Source organism: Acyrthosiphon pisum, chromosome A1, assembly GCF_005508785.2.
Source record: "Acyrthosiphon pisum isolate AL4f chromosome A1, pea_aphid_22Mar2018_4r6ur, whole genome shotgun sequence".
NCBI classification, from domain to species: domain Eukaryota; kingdom Metazoa; phylum Arthropoda; class Insecta; order Hemiptera; family Aphididae; genus Acyrthosiphon; species Acyrthosiphon pisum.
Genome location: NC_042494.1, coordinates 143,545,430 through 143,562,982, shown reverse-complemented (window position 1 = coordinate 143,562,982; position 17,553 = coordinate 143,545,430). Strand labels below are relative to the sequence as shown.

General features: G+C 29.6%; 1 protein-coding gene across 7 annotated transcripts in view; it reads left to right on the top strand.

Moving 5' to 3' along the window:
• LOC100167267 (homeotic protein antennapedia) overlaps positions 1–17,553 on the top strand; it is a 217,155-nt gene that overhangs the window by 84,429 nt on the left and 115,173 nt on the right. For 2 of the 7 annotated variants that reach the window (XM_029488495.1, XM_029488497.1), the window contains exon 1: positions 8,636–9,172. The exons of 4 other annotated variants lie outside the window; for them this stretch is intronic. The gene's annotated coding sequence lies outside the window, so the exon portion shown is untranslated. Of the gene's footprint in view, positions 1–8,635; positions 9,173–16,899; positions 17,331–17,553 lie in introns of those variants that run through there. One more of the 7 variants, XM_029488496.1, reaches the window with a different exon arrangement.

Genomic DNA, 17,553 nt, shown 5'->3' with positions numbered 1-17,553 from the left:
GTTGTCTAGATAATAATCTTACCTTTAGATTTTATAAGAAATCAATTCACTCTAATTTTTAAACCAACGGAGCTACACGTGTTTTGCCGAGTGTATAATTTGCTATATTATGCACTTGTAAGACGGAGACAACACATGCGGGTATAACGTCCTCTTAAAGAACGACAACTCTTAAAAAATTCTAAATTGTGATTGTTCAACTTCTTTAAGCTGTAATAAGTGCAACTTAGCCACCTTGGTAGGCAATGTGCGAAAATTCAATTTTATGCTTTTACCTGATCTGGATTACTGATAGCAATACTAGTAATCAATATACAAAAAAAATTCTAATTCTCCTAATTATTTCTCCTATTACCAATAACAACCAATAACCATTTATGTATAAAAAATTTCCATCATAAATGACAAAATCCCTTTTTCAGCACCTCTCCGTGTCCAATTGTGAATCTTAAGTTTAAACCATCCGGGGAACCACCAAACACACACAAAAAATTTCATAAAAATTAGTGCCGTCGTTTAGGAGTTCAGCGACATACCTACAGACAAACATTAATTTTGATATATTTAGATAATATTTAAAATATTTGTAGTAAAGACAGCCAGTTTTATTAAACTTTTTGCATTATCTTACAACATTTTTAATCTTTATAATAAAATCTTTCATCATAACTGACCTAATAATTGTAGTAAGATAATTATATTCATTTATTCAAGATTTTATATTTTGATTAATTTTATTGGAATTATTAAATTTTGGTAACGAATCTTGGCATTTATACAACTTAAACACATAGGTATCTGGTATATATATCAAAGATAATAGTTTCTACGATGTTTTTTTTTTAATTTCATTAATATGGAAACAATAAACATTATTGTTTAATGTTTACAATATCGTACGATAAAATATCTAGTAAAATGTTTTAAATTGTCGATAAGTAATGGCCATCGATCGAAATTTCAACAAAATAATAATATATTTTTGTTTAAGATATCAATAGTATTAGATCAACTTAAAATCGAATGGTTTTATTCAAATGGTTTTCCTAAACCAAAAATACTATACTATATGCGAAATACTATAATATTTTATCCAAAAAACCATTCGATTTTTACGTTGATCTAATACTATTGTTTTCCTTTTAATTTATTTTATACAAATAATATGATTTTTAAAATACATAAAATACAACAGTACCTATGCCTTCTATTTAATCTTAAATTCGTTGGTAACAATTAAATTATTATAACTTATAAAGTCGTAGAATATTTTCAGTAAAAGTAATTTGTACAAATGCAATGTATAAAATAATTGAATATCAAAGTACAATAGGGGAGAATATTTCACTTGCATGCGGAAAACGGCTTGGAGATGAATGTGCTAACGCTGCGGTTGACAGACAATTAATTAGAGCTAAAATTTTAGTAATATATTATGTCCCGCCGAATTTCAGAATTCACCCTATACAGAGAGAGAGAGAGAGAGAGAGAGAGAGAGAGAGAGAGAGAGAGAGAGAGAGAGAGAGAGAGAGAGAGAGAGCAAATATAATATATACGACATTTATATATAGGGTTTTTGATTGGTGGTAGTTTTGGACCGGGATTATATATGTTCTCATGTGGAATAATATTATAAAATGAAAAATAAAATAGTTTGTAAATAAAAAGAAAGACGTCCACGATAAAATAATAGTAATATTATATTCACTGCTCCATGTTTATATTATATATTATTATACTCACTGTTGGTCTTAATTAAACTTAACTCTGTCTAGTTGCCTACTGATTTGTATTCTGAGGGATTTCAATAATAAAATTGCTATTGATCGCAAACAGGTTGTTGTATCGATTATAACTTTGAGATCGACAGTCAATCGTCTCAACAAATGTTATGTACCTATAGATATAATATACGCAAAGTAACTACTATAAGCTGCAGATGGCTGTTGTGGGTGCGTGCAAAATATTATATATACCACAGTCCACAATATAATATAGTCATAAGCTCAATTGTTTTATAAACACTGCATTTAAACGATGTAATAAGCCTTATCAAGAATTACTCCAGCCTGATATTTGAGTGTGCATTTTTATTTATATTTTTTTGATTTTTACGAGAGGTTGTTTGTGGGAAGTGTACAAAGTAATATAATAATATAATTATAATACGAGCGAGAAAATATTATTATAGGCATATCGGTTCATGTATTGATATAATATTATATTATAGTAATAACTAATAACTAATAACACTCATACAAGATACACAGCTGCTATTTTTGGTTTTCACTGCAGCGTTCTTCAGTATAATATATCTATACATATATTAGGTTTAGGTGTTATCGTATTTACTGTATCGTATTATATTATAGTGACGCAATTGTAATAATCACGTTGGTATACGGTATAATTCGACCTAAGATTATTATACTATTATTATATCATTCAAAAGATTATCGTTGGCAATATATGTTTTTCGAAAAATGTATAGGCGGTTGTTCAAAAAGTATTTGTTTGATGTTTACAAGTGCCATTGTGTGATCGAATTAAAAATCTTATATTATATACTTTATAAAAGCCATCTTACGTCAGTAACAATATTGTATAGATTGTATTGAATTTACAGTATAACGGTATCTCTTTTCATTTACCGGATAAATCACATACGTCGAAAAACACCCGTAGAAAACAATGTATATATGTGACCCAAGGACGTTCTATCGCGAGTATTCGGGATTTGTGTTTATAGAGCGTTATCGTCAGGGGGTCTTTGGGGTGTCACGCGTTTATTATGTTTTTACACTCAATAGTATTATTATAATATTATAAAAACGTGCAGTTGTGGGGAATATAATGCTAAATTTTAAGGGTCGGTGTCTGTATAGTATATAATATATATATATATATTAATATATATAATATACATATATAATATAGATAATATACATTCTATAGTTTCAGTGTCATAGTTCTCGGATTTTTTGATTTAAATAATTAATCTTGTAAAATAATAAATATAAAATATAGGTACTTACTATAATATTATGTGTAATCCTGAAATCAATCGTTAGTAGTTTTATATAAATCGTTATTCTTTAATATTAAACCTATAGCATAAAATATAAATAGGTACCTACCTACTTAAATACTGTGATCGAATAATTATTTGAATGTTTACGTAAAAGTTCGATCAATATAAACAAAAGTATCATATTATACGCTGGTAATAGATCCGCAGTGACCATCACCTGCTGTCAATATATAAATGCATTCGTATATTTTATTCACACGAGCAGTGTAGCGTCGTTTTATCGTATAAAGTGCATAATATAATATCCTTACCTATTTCTATATAATAATAACGTGTACTTATTAGAATCTTCGTTTCGTCGTCGCGCAGTATGTAAAAGGTATTTGTTGAGATCAAAAAAATATATAAATAAACAATAAACATATTATACGCCCGCAGTGTGCTACAATTTGTTGTGTGCGTATTAAAGATACACACTCGTTATAATACCTATATAATCGTATGTATCAACTTATAAACTCAGACACCACGTGTATATAATTTATATGTATACATTTAATATACCTCCTTACATATATAAAAAACGAATATCGTTTGCGATTTAATTACCTCGCTGTGATGTAAGAAAACAATGGGCAAGAAGCCTCAGCTAAATACGCGTATACTCGAATCCTGCTATACATATATACATAAATGCCTATATTATACACATATATAAGCGCACTGCAAGTCGATGGTTGTTTCGCCAAACATTAAGTTTGTATTAAAACACGTGTAGGCATTAAACCTAATACTACGGTTTTATTTCCTTATCTCGTCGATAACGGACAGTTGTACTACAGCAGTGTTGTATACGACTGTAGGCATAGGTGTACAATAATATATGCACGCTACCTACTATATAATCGTGGATACATAGGTATAGTGTGTACATAAGTGTTATTGTAATCAACGGGCGGGGACCGTTTGGTGTAAACTATTAGCATATAATAATATAATATAGAACTTAAAATTTTTTTAAATAAATATTTATAGCAATAAAAAAACTAACATGAGAAGTATATTAAGAACTATTATTATAAGTGTAATAAATATTATAACAAATAGGTGTCTAAATAAAATATTACCTAATAATATACAATACATAACTGGGTAAAATATTTAGAGCCAAATACCTAAACATTATACCTAACAATAATACATGGGATGAAAAAAATTCAATGTCGCCATAAATTTGATTCACGAATTTGGTATTCGTATAATTCCTCCAAAATATCATAACGCGTTAACGGTTAGGCTTCAAAATATGTTTAATACATTAATATGTTTAAATACACCGCTGTGTGATTTTTTTTAAACAATATAAGCACTCATCTTAAAAAGTTTTATTTTCTGTTGGGAGAAATATTCATTTTACGTAATTTCAAAATCATTAAAATACATAATTTTTCACTATTATTATCGTTATTATATTTAAGTTTTTTACTTTTTTGAATGACAGCATTACATTTTTGATTTCATATTCTTGAGCAAAATACTATTTGGAGCGTGCTTAGATTCATACAAATTGAATTTTGAACTATAGTTAATTAGTTATAACTAAAGCGTGGATTTCTATGTAAAAATATGTTTTTGATGGATGTATGAGAGTAAGCTATGTCAGCGATTCATAGTACAAAGAATCTCAATACAAAAAAAGATATTAAAGGATTTCCAAACATTATATATAGGTATTCAAATTTTTAAGAAAATATGCGCATCATATTTTGGCTATTTTAAGAAAATAAAAATCCTCGCTCTAGTTATAACTTATAAATATTTAAAGTTTAGATGAGCAGAATAAGTGACACAGTGCTATCTCGAATAATCATAAAAACCAAAAAAAAACTATAACAATAAAAAATAGTAATAAGATACAATTTTTTTTCTTCAAATTGTGTTGTTTTATAATACATGTCTTTAAATTATGTGATATTAACATACACCTTAATACTTTCCGACATAATATATGTTAAACGATTCAATCCGTATAATATATTATATTATTGCCAATTACATATTATATTACAGGACGATGTCTTGACCGACGTGTTTACACTCTTAATAGGCGTATGTGTATGTAAATTGCATACAGTAGTATATTATTAATGGTATAACCATATTAAAATATTTAATTGCGTACAAAAAAAAGTGTAACTATAAATTAGGTTAACTATTACTTTGATGTTTTAATAAATATACAAATAACTAATAGCCTATACAGTCAATGTTAAAAATTATCAATGAAAAAAAAAATATGTTATAACTTATAATACATTCAATTTATATACCTATAGGTATATTATATATTATTACCTACTCGTAATTCTATAATCGCAAGTGTTTTTTGAATCAACTGATTTCTTTGATTCAGATTTTTATCTGCTTATATGCTTATTTGGTTATATAGGTATTATTATATTATTTTGAATTCACTAAACTGCAGCGCATATTACAATATTGTTTTGACGATTACCATGGTGTGTAATATATAGATATAGCTATATAGGTACCCGTACTGTATATTGTCTATGATCCTTGTTATTGTGTAAGATATATTATATATTAATACAACTATATTAAAATCGGTGAGCACATCCTGTTATAAAAAACACCGTTATTATTACGAAGTCACAAAATGACACAACCTGCAGCATTCGTTAAGTTATAATATTATAGTTTCAATTATAATGTTTCCCAATTTATACGTAACAGCTGACTATACTTTATAGGCGTGTACGCAAGAATGTTGACTACTATACATATTTTAATAGGTTATGATGGAGTGAATTGCTAGTTGATATTTTGTGAAATTAAATCGTTTTTAGTAAAATATTTAATATACCTATATATTTTCTATAGGTAAGCAATTTGACATGAAAATCTCTATTAGTTAAAGCAGTTAAGTTATATAGAATATACTTAAGATTAACATAATATGTAATTTCAATGATGTAAATGCGCTTAATTTGAATATAAAAAATGTTGATTTTACACAAATCAATTTATAATTAATTATAATGTATAATATGTATTGAGATGCATCTACATTTAGTTTTACAATCATTAAAACTGTAATTAAACCGAACTCAATAAAACTCCCAATCATAACCTTATGAAGTGCCACTTGCTACTCCGCTCATCTTATCTTTGTATACTCATAACTTATAAGTTAGGTATATTAATTAATAACTCATTCGAAATTAGATTTTTATAAATCGAAGTTTTCCAAAAAATATTCTGCTTCGGAAGAGGAAATTCAAACATAAATAATTATGTAGTCATTGAAAAACTTAAAGAAAATACAAAAAAATCGTCTGCTTAGGAATATTAAATTAAAATGTATCTATAACACACAGACAAGAGCCGAATTAAAAATATGATAATAATAAATTACCATAACCTTATTAGTATTATTTGTATACATTTAAATGGTAATTTAATCGGTAATTTATTTAATAATGAATCTCTGCAGGTAATCTCCTCTAAACTCATTATTTTGTTGAGTTATTACATTTTTTTTAATCATATTGAAGAAAAATTATGATGTCTAAAGAAAGAATAATTGGGAAAACTATACACTATACCTATAGATATGGCATTTTAAAATTTAGTATTTAATAAGTTTCATTAATTTAGTTTTATTACTTGAATATAACGTTATAAACAAATATTTATTTAATCCACAGTTAAATATATACATTATGTGTATCAATCTCTTAATTAGATGTACATATAGATAACATATGGTTTGGAAAAAATACCGGTAGCCTTCCACACAGTTTAATGAATATGCTATTAAAGAAATAATTGGTCGTTATACTTGTTAACATTATAATGATTTATTAATTTAATTTTTAAATATGTTAAAATAACTATATAGTAAAATATTATAGTGTAGGTACAACCCAAAACGCATATCAATAAAAATAACTATTATAATATATGAATAAAATATAATAATATAATACATTACTCATTATATTATAAGAAACGAAATAAACGATTGTAATTAATGATAAACTATATGCGTGGTGATTCAAAGCTTAAAATTAAAAATTAATTTCCTTATTATTTCTATTAAAAATATGGACTGCATTATATTATATTAATATTATACATCAAACATCCCACGAGTTTTAACAAAATCCTATACATTTCAATTTATAAATCCTAAAAATTGGTATTCGGTCTCACCATAATATATAAGTAGGTATAGGGGATTTTAATGCATTTTTCATACCTTGCATTGTTTTCTGATTCTGGCCCTGCGATGGTCGTCTTGTTGTATTTTTTTAATAAAAACAAAAATTTTGATTTTGATATTATTTTTGCTTCAAGGTCGTTTATAAAATTTTTTTCATGCACTTTAGAGGTTTTAAGGTATTTGACACTAAAGCTAAATTTTTTTTTAATTTTTAATAATACAAAAAATAATGGAATATTATTTTATTTTAATTCATTTTAATTAATTATTAATAAAAGTAAATGTTATGGTTACACACCTACTATTATTTGATCATTATACGGTATAATATAATGTATTTATTTCAACGAGTCGAGCCAAATACACAAAACAGTTATTATTATAACACAGTTGGCCCTAATAGTATATGGAAATGAAAAGACAAAAATAAATTTAAGTATTTGTTAGAATAATATTCATAGTGGTATAATATACAAATTGAATCAATTGAATACAAATTCGATTAATAATAAGGGTTGTAAATTACAACATATTAACGTAAAGTAAGAGACGATGTGAGATATAGTGTCTTATTTTGAATTTTTAGACTTTTGGTATTTTTGAGGGCTTTACGTTTATTCAATTTTCAGCCCCATATTATACTACTCACGTGCTGCAGGTACCGATTTGGACTATTATTATAGACGTATGACGCGATAAAAATATTATATCGGCTAAATAGCACATGGTAATGATAATATAATATACACACATAAATACATAATATTATAATACTATATATAGGTACCTAATATTAGCACGTATATAATATAATGTTATTTGACTCGTTGACAGTGATAATTTATTATACCTAAACATATAGGTATTAGATTTATATCGAAAACGTTTCGTTAAATCGCGTTGTATATATGTTTTAATTTTCCGAAATATCATATAGACATATATATGTCAATATATGTATATATATCTATATTACAGGCGTATGATATATAATACATGTATTAAACCTATATTATACATGTGGGGACCTACCTACACTAGAACGCGCGTGCCGAGCTATAAATCTATATTTTCCGGTCGTCAACGATGCGATGTGCTGCAAATGTATAAATGTAAAGCTGCGCGTGTCGACGGCGGGGAAAAGCGCCTATACTATTGTCGTTATTATAATAATAATATATATATATACCTATCTAGGGGAAGGTATACACTCCAGCGAACGGTTTTTCGTCGTGGCGGCGGCGGGGTGGGGATGCTGATAAGGACGCGCGTATTATAGCCGCGCGTTATCATTGGGCGCGCGGGGGCACGGCGACTGCAGCTCGCCTGCCGCAGCGACAGGACGGCGCGCGTGCGTGCGCGCGCGATCGTCCAAAGCGGCGGCGGCGGACGGAGCAGCTGTTGAGTGCCGCCGCGCCATTAATGTCAGTCCGTCCGGCCGTCCAATCGGGTCCCGTGGTTCATCACCATTTGCGCCGGCTTTTTGAAACGTTGCGCGCGTATCGCGGACTTTTCGCTCGCACGTTGCTATAATCGTCGTCCGACCGCTTTTCCGACGGAACGTTCGTCGCTGCCGCGCACTGCACACCGATCGTACACAACTGGTGTTATATATAATATAATTATTATAACTATTTTTTAATTTTTTAATTTTTTTTGTTTTTTGATATCTTACGTATAAATTCATTCGGTGTGTTTTTACAATTTTTTATAGCTCGACGGGTCCTTATAACGGTGTAATTTTTACCCCATAAATATTATTATTATATTGTTTTTCGCTCTCGTAATAATATTATTTTTTATATATTTTCGACGAATCCGCAGATAAAGCGATACACCAAATTCGTGTGTATTATCATCAAATCATCACCATCACATGGTCGTGCGTAATTCAGGTACCTATCCTAAGAACGATTTTATATTACATAATAATATATTATACTCAAACAAATTTAGGTATTTAGGTATACTAATAGGCATATATATATATATATTATATGTGTGCACTGTAGGTACTTATACCAATATCTAGTTATATATTTTCAAATATAATTGGACATTATTTTTGAAATTTAAATGAGTATATTATTATTAATATTCAGTACTTATATTAGTATTCATTTTTTGCTTGTGCATAGTGGAGCGTACCTATTTAACTACATTTCTATGTAAAGTGGCCGCTTCGAGTTATATTATCAAATGTAATTTTACGTTTATAAAAACTATAAGTATACCTATACTATATTATTTTAGATTTCAGTAAATTTCAATCACCATCATATTTTATAAAATCCAACAAATTAATCAAGTTCATATATTATGTTTTAGATTAGATAAATTTAATGACTTCCGATTGTATTTCAAGAAAATAATATTGTATTAGTAAATATAATTTATACTTTATAGATTAGGAGGTACCTATATTTTAATAAATTATGGCATTATTATAAATTATCAATTACCTATCATATTTAAAAATATTCTTATAATTATATGTATATTAGATACACCAATGTAGATATTATACACATTATGTTTTTTTCGTTTTTATCACATAATTTATACTCAGCGTGAACTGACCGTAAAATGTCAACCATTTGAACATCCTTATAATGTTATTATTACACCATGTATTATATATATTGCGCGCATATTATAATAGGACCTCCGAGATCACGAGAATATCCCATATAGATCTAACAGAGAAAGTGCTTGAAACGAACAAATCTCTATTTATCTGGCACTCAGAACTGGTTTCCTCGTATTTTATAAAAATAACAACACTATATATGTGATTATTGTGTATAGTAATTATTTTATTACTACTTATTGGTACTTATATATATATATATATGTAGTTTCATATTATGATTTAGCAATATATAGAAAAACCTTTATTGGTTCTCATATATTTATTTAGGTATAATATATACTATATGTATTATATGAGACATGGGTACCCTTTGTATAAATTATTGTACAAAATACATAGCCCAACATTTTACTTTAGATTATAATTGTATGATCAGAAAGGAAGTGGGTCATGGACCTGTTTTGGCGTGCGTATATATATCTATAATATGTAATAATATTATATTGAGCAATTTTGACCACCAACGAATTGGGCACGTTTAAGTTGTCTCAAAATCCGTTGCGGCCCTGCAGTCGCGATCGTGGGCGGACAACACAATAGTCGTGGTGCACTATAATACACGACAATCGATAAGAATCAAAAAAAAAAAAAATCAAAATTCATCGATTTAATAATCCCATTTTTATTTATGCGCATATATAACTCATTGTGTCTTCGACAGGTGTTCATTATAGTTTTATGTGCACTTACCGACACTCATCATGTGCTATGGGATTTTATAATAATAGGTATCTATGTCGTATGGGAAGATAGAGAAAAAACATGTTTCAAATGAATTGTGTAGTTATCGTGTTCGTATAGTTATTAATGTTATTATATTAATTAATTGAGCTAAGGGATCTTGCATATATTTGAGGTCAGGGTCGTTTTTCTTAAATATGGATATGAATATTATAAATGCTGATAATATATTTTACAACTATCACTTGAAAAGTAGATATTATATAGGTACCCATGAGAAGTAATATATAATAAGAAGTAATATAATTAAAATGTTTTTAATTAAAATTTAATAATATTGATCATAATAATATTATTATGCTAATATATATATATAATTCGTACCTTAAAAGTTTTTAACACACAATACTTATTATTCTTATTGAATCCAATATTGCAGTAAATAATATGTGATTTTAATTTCCAATGCTATTTAAATTGAATTAAAATACTATTGCTGATACTGCTGTCGTATATATCTAATAAGTGCTTAGCAATCAATCAAATATCAATAAATTAATTTATTAGGTATGATATTATAATATATGGCCATACGGTACAGATATTTATGTATACATTTGACACAATTATTATAGAAAATATACCCCTTAACTGTTTTTACTAAACAAATAAAACATGGTAAGAGCAGCACATCGACTGTTACTTGGGACTTAAGTAAGAATCATTTATTTATTTATTCATGTAAAATACAAAACCATCGCAAAACTTGTTGTGTACCGTTACAAAATGTTTTTGAAATTTATGTAAATCTTATACTTTAGTAGTCAAGTGTACGTTTATATTTTAAAGGCTACTTTCTTCGCATTCTTTTTTTTTATCTCTCTATAGTTCCTCGAAAACAGTTTTAACTTTCCCTAATTTATATTATTATTTCTAATTTCAACTGCAAATGCACAGCTCATTTAGACATAATGCATTTCAAAAAGCTTTTTCTCTTATAATTTTCTAGATTTCCGGAGTTAATCAAATAAAAGCATCCAAGAGAAATAGTATTTTATGAATAGTGGCAGTTAAGTCTAAATACTTGAAAATTAATTGTTTTTCCCTTTCTATATAGAGCTCGTTTGTCATTAGTTTATTTTCAAACTGAAACCATATACTAAGATTTTAGTCGAGCATAACTATAAATAACAATATTTATAAAATATATGTGTACCTATATATAATATATTTATATATTTAATACGTTTATCAATATTCTATATAACATTATAGTAATGTTGAAAAAATACTCTTTTATTTAAAAAATAAATAATAATAATAATTTCTATGTAATCTTAACATTATGCAAATTTACTGACTTCTATTAATTTATATCCTCATTATATTACTAAGGAATTAAACAATTAAACAAATTAAAATTCTGTAAGTAAATTTTGGTATATAATTGATGTATATTTAAATTAGGTTTATTTCATAATATTACCGTCCTAAAATTCATGACTCGTGTATTAAGTATTCATGTAGTTTTCTTGTATTTATTATAATATTTTTACCGGATAAACAATTCATACATTTATAATTAGATCAGCTGTCACTTAGCATCACGCGCTTTTTTGTTCACTACTTTATATTCATACATATATAAATTATACTCGTTGATTTTTGCGACCTCCCAAAATTCGAAAGAACAGAAACAAATGGTTCAAACCTGACCCACACTACGTCTATAACAAAATAAATATTATTATCATCATTATTATTATTATGCAGCCTATAATATTATGGTATTTATCGAGTTTAAGAACTGGGATGATTTTCCAATTCAAAAACAATAAATTGTAATCCATGATGCCGATTTCGATTTTCAATTATAACGTCGGGAGTCTATGCTATTTGATGACATTTTTTTCCGGGAGATGATTGAAAAATTACTACGGGCTACTACTGATGTTATAACTTGTAGCCGCATATTTCAGTTATCCGAGGATTTTATGTACCTACACATATTAAAATATAGATACCTAGTATAATATAATATACACACAGCTATCTTGTATAATACGACATGATACTCTTAATATATATTTATATATATGAAATATCTGTGTAGTTATATATATATATATAATCTGGGACTGTTCCGGGTATAATTACCACGTCGTCACCGGGCTGTCGGCGGCAGCGGGCGGTGGGAATAAACTGTACCTATATAGTACGATATTATTATGTATATGGTCGGTGAGCGGTAAAATAATAATTATTATTATTAATATTAAAAAAAACGCGTCCGATCGGCCCGACCGACAGGGACAAGACCGGCCATGGCTATCCTCTTGTGCCGAGTTTTGAAAAATACACCCGTCAGTTCGGTCTTTTTTTCGGGGCGGCCGGCGGTGCTGTTATACGGCGCGCGGCGTCCGTATCCATCACAATGACGGCGGCGGCGGCGGCGGAGGTCGTTCCCTGCACGGTCGCCCGTAAATCATCTGCGGCGTGAGAGATGTGCGACGTCCATTTTTGATTTATCATCGGATGCGGGACGGGGAAATTGAAGAGGAGAAATGAAACTGTTTTTAAAAAAAAATAGGTATACATATATAATAAAAACGAGTACGGGCCAATAATAGTAATCACTAATCATAATCGTCGTAATAATAATAATAATAATAATAATAATAAATATAGATACAATGCGTGTGTACCCCCCGGCGCAATGGGTCCAATTTTGCCAGGTACACGCCAGATATATAACCTATATATATATATATATGAACATGCACCGTCCAGCACTGGCACCCCAGTCACCCCCATTTTCTGCGAATCGCCCTCATTCAAACCGGTTGGCGTTATAATATAATATATATATTATAAGAATGTGTACTCACGACAATATAATCTGTTCACTGTTCAGTCTCGATTCAAACGTCCAAATTTGTGTTATATCTCTTTTGAAAGGAAAAAAGCAGATTGCGTTATTATATGCACCAGACACCTATAATATATATAGAAACTCAATTATTTTCCTCGTGTAGTCACACCTTTCGGTCGTAGTTTTTTCGTTTCTCAATAATAATTTTTTAAAGTTACTATTATATAATATAATTCGATATCATTGTTATGGTATTTATACGTTATGTTTGTATACAGTATAACAGTATACTTATAGAAAATACAGTCACATCGGGAAGGTTCCTCTACTTAATAATATGTAATATCATTTTTAAAAGCTTTTTTTTTTTAATAATAATTATACATTTCTGGCAGCACAATCGTTTTAACACCATACTTGGCTACTATACCCGTTTTTAAATTATTTTTTATCGATAGGTAATAAGTATACGGGATTGGTATCAGATATTTTGCAAAAGTCATTCTATAATTTGTAGAGTGATCGTTTCAATAAACAATTTCAAATTTCAATATTAAAATATACTTCAAATAAAGCAATGTTGGTATGCTCATGTTATATCATTACAAAATATTATACCTAATGTTAGAACCGTTTATATGTTCTGTTAGAGTTTTTATTTAATGTTAATTCTTTAATCAAATTACTATCCGTCGATTACTAACTGCATTCTTTTAAATATGATTTAATGTCATAATAATAATATGATGGGATGGGGCACGGTGTTTGTTACTATATATCCTAACCTGGTTCCAATATCGGTGCAAGTCGATCGATATGCATTTGCACGACAAAATCCATTGATAAAAAGTCATAAAGTATAAACATACGCCTTCGCATGAGAAAAAAGTGTGCCACATATTGTAAAACGCGCGTGCATGCAGGTGGACTGATGCGGCTGTCGCCGTTCATTGAAATAATAATCTAATAATCTCGGTGGTTTTTGAAAAAAAAAAAAAATATGATGATTATAATAATAATAAATTAATTTAAAACTCAATGGCACGTATTACTGCGGGAGATGACGTACGAGATCGGAATAGACGAACGTGCAGTATAGAGAAGGGTATATACATAAAGAGAAAAAAATAGTCTATTTATAAATATATGTATATTATATATTGTACGCGGACTTTGACGGTCGAAGAGCGTTTGAGACGTAAAAAGCCGAGCACGTTTTATAAAAATACAGGACAACTTCGAACTGGTTTGCGTGTACGTATATTATATTCGCGATTGTTATCTTGCGCGTAGAGATAGAGCGAGAGAGAGAGAAAGAGAGCTCGTAGGGTTTTTAGATGTACATAAATGTGACGTCATGCATGTTTTTTTTAGTCGTGCATATATATTATATACATTGTCGTCGTCTTTGCGAGGTAATTCCGATTCAGATTCTGTGGCCCATGCACACTCGCCGCTCATTTCGGATTCTAGTCGCGTTTTTCGAGTTTCTGTTTCGTTTGCGTCGCCACTGCCGCCCCTCCTTCGTCGTTGTGTACCGCCACCAACCCTATGTATATGTTATGTATGTGTAATATATACGCTGCCGCCGTATTCGGGATCAGATCTTTTGTGGGACAACTCTTAGTTTATGTACGCACGTATATCGTATATAATACAAGTATATATTTTAAGTATATTATTACATATACATGACGTGTAATACATGCGTATATACCTAATAACAATATAATAGTAATAAAAAAATATCGGAATATATTATAAAAAGCGTGTACACGTTAAAAAAAAACCACCTCGTCTTGTATAATATTCTGTGATGCGATGACATAAAACCAGAAAACACTACAGTGATAATACGTGCGATGTGCACACGGTCACTTTCCAGGCGTGTTTTTCTGGCTTTTCACGAATCGCTACTTTTATATTATATTAATATATAAACGAATAAAACGCTCGTCAACGCGACGATTACGATGTGTATATATGCTATATAATAGTAAATATGCATGTACGTGTGTGTTTATAATATATAAGTATGCCTACGTGTATTATAGTGCACAGTATATACCGCGTGTGTACACCTATACGGGTAATCCGACGTATATCGTCAGCTGCTGCAGGACGTGACGCCGCGAGTTGGCCGCGCTCGCGCGTATGTGCGGTCGTGGGAGAACTGCTTTTAAAGACCGTCTTTTATATTATATTATTATACGAATGAGAGTCGGTTAAAATTTAAATTCGAAAAAAAAAAAAAAAATCCGTTTCCTCCGCGAGCCAGTATAGTATTATACCTATACCTATAACTATGCGTATTATATTGTTGGCGATAACGCGTGCCGCATACATAATATATTATACTATATAATATGTCGTACCAACTACCGCAGCAGCCTCGATCGATGCCGTCGTCCCGATATATTCCGTAGGTAACCCATACCTAATCATATATATGTATAATAATATATCATATATACGCTGCAGCAAGTCGTATAATATGTGTAGATATATAGGACATAAGTACTTGTATAGAGTTCGTTTCGATGGTTCGACTAGTAACTACATATTAGGTAATATACTTATACTCATTCCGGCTACTTGTTGTTATTACGCGTCCGATCGGCAGTTTAATTTGGAAAAAATTATAACGAAACGTAAAAAAAATTGTGTATAATATTAAATATTATGTTTAAAATACGCGCGCGCGAAATAATGAATAAGCTGCAAATGATGGATTATTTTTTTTTTACACCGTGGCTGTTATTACGCGTATATATACCATTTTATACCTATTAAAATAATAATATACATATATAATATTATATATTTTGTTTCCTATGCGATAAGGCGACGCACGTGAGCATCGTGTAAATTATTAGCGCCAGCGCGGCGGCGACCGGTTGATTTCGTGCTCTCGACGGTTCATATACCTTACCTATGTACTATAATATTATATTGTATAATATTCATATACCTAATTACCTAAATTTTAATTGATAAAAACGAATAATTAAAATTAAATTGTGATTCCTGGAATCGCCGCGTTGTTCGTATAGATTATATTATTTATAATACATCTCGTATATAACCTCGAAATCCGTTATCTTTCGATTAGATAAGAACGTCCTAGTCTCCCACGGCACGTTTACAATATATATTTTATACCGATGTGCCACTATTATATTATTATTATTATTATTGTGTATACGTACGGATTATAATTTATAATAAGGATCCGTTATAATAACGTTTGGTTATTGTGCTTGCGATCCGTGACATGACGTCAACGCTAAAATTGTGGTTAACTTGAACACGGATTTAAACACAAATTATAGTTATATTTTTCTTCCAAGAATATATAATATATTAATGTATGACGTGTAAACCAATGATTGATAACTTTTGTTTTTATGTTTCAGGTAAGTGTTCGATTTTCAAATAATATACATTTATATTATATTCATTTGTCGACGATTATGCGCAAGCTGTAAAGCTGTATACGTTTTTAATTAGGAACGTTTTCACTCCCGTACGTACTATATTAATATTATTATTATTATTTAGACAATAAGCTTCAGATAACACCAAAAGGTTAAATTAGGCTGTACACATATAGGAATATTTTAATTAGAATGCGTGTATGCTTGGCCTCAGCTAGTTGATCGTTGGACGTACGACGTGCTTTATCTCGGCGCCATGTCCGATATGATTTTTCCAAAGAAATCCGTAATCTGCAGACGAGCTTCTTCATTTGATTTGTTGTTATATTTTCGAGTACAACACGAAATTTCAGTGCACAAGTCTCAAAGGCCACGGCGAGTACCTAGACGTAGATGCTGCATGTATAGAGGTACATATATATAGCGTGGCATGGAACGCATCTTTATCGACCTTGGTTATATTTTTTCTCGGCCGAGTGTTTTTTTTTAATACGTTTTACTATCTAATACATATATAGCTGTTAGTGATATTGTATTAAATGAAAAAAATGGACATTGTTACACGGTTATTAAATGCAACCACTGTGGCACCTGCGCGATCGCAGCGTGGTGCTTCCCGCGATGGAATGGATA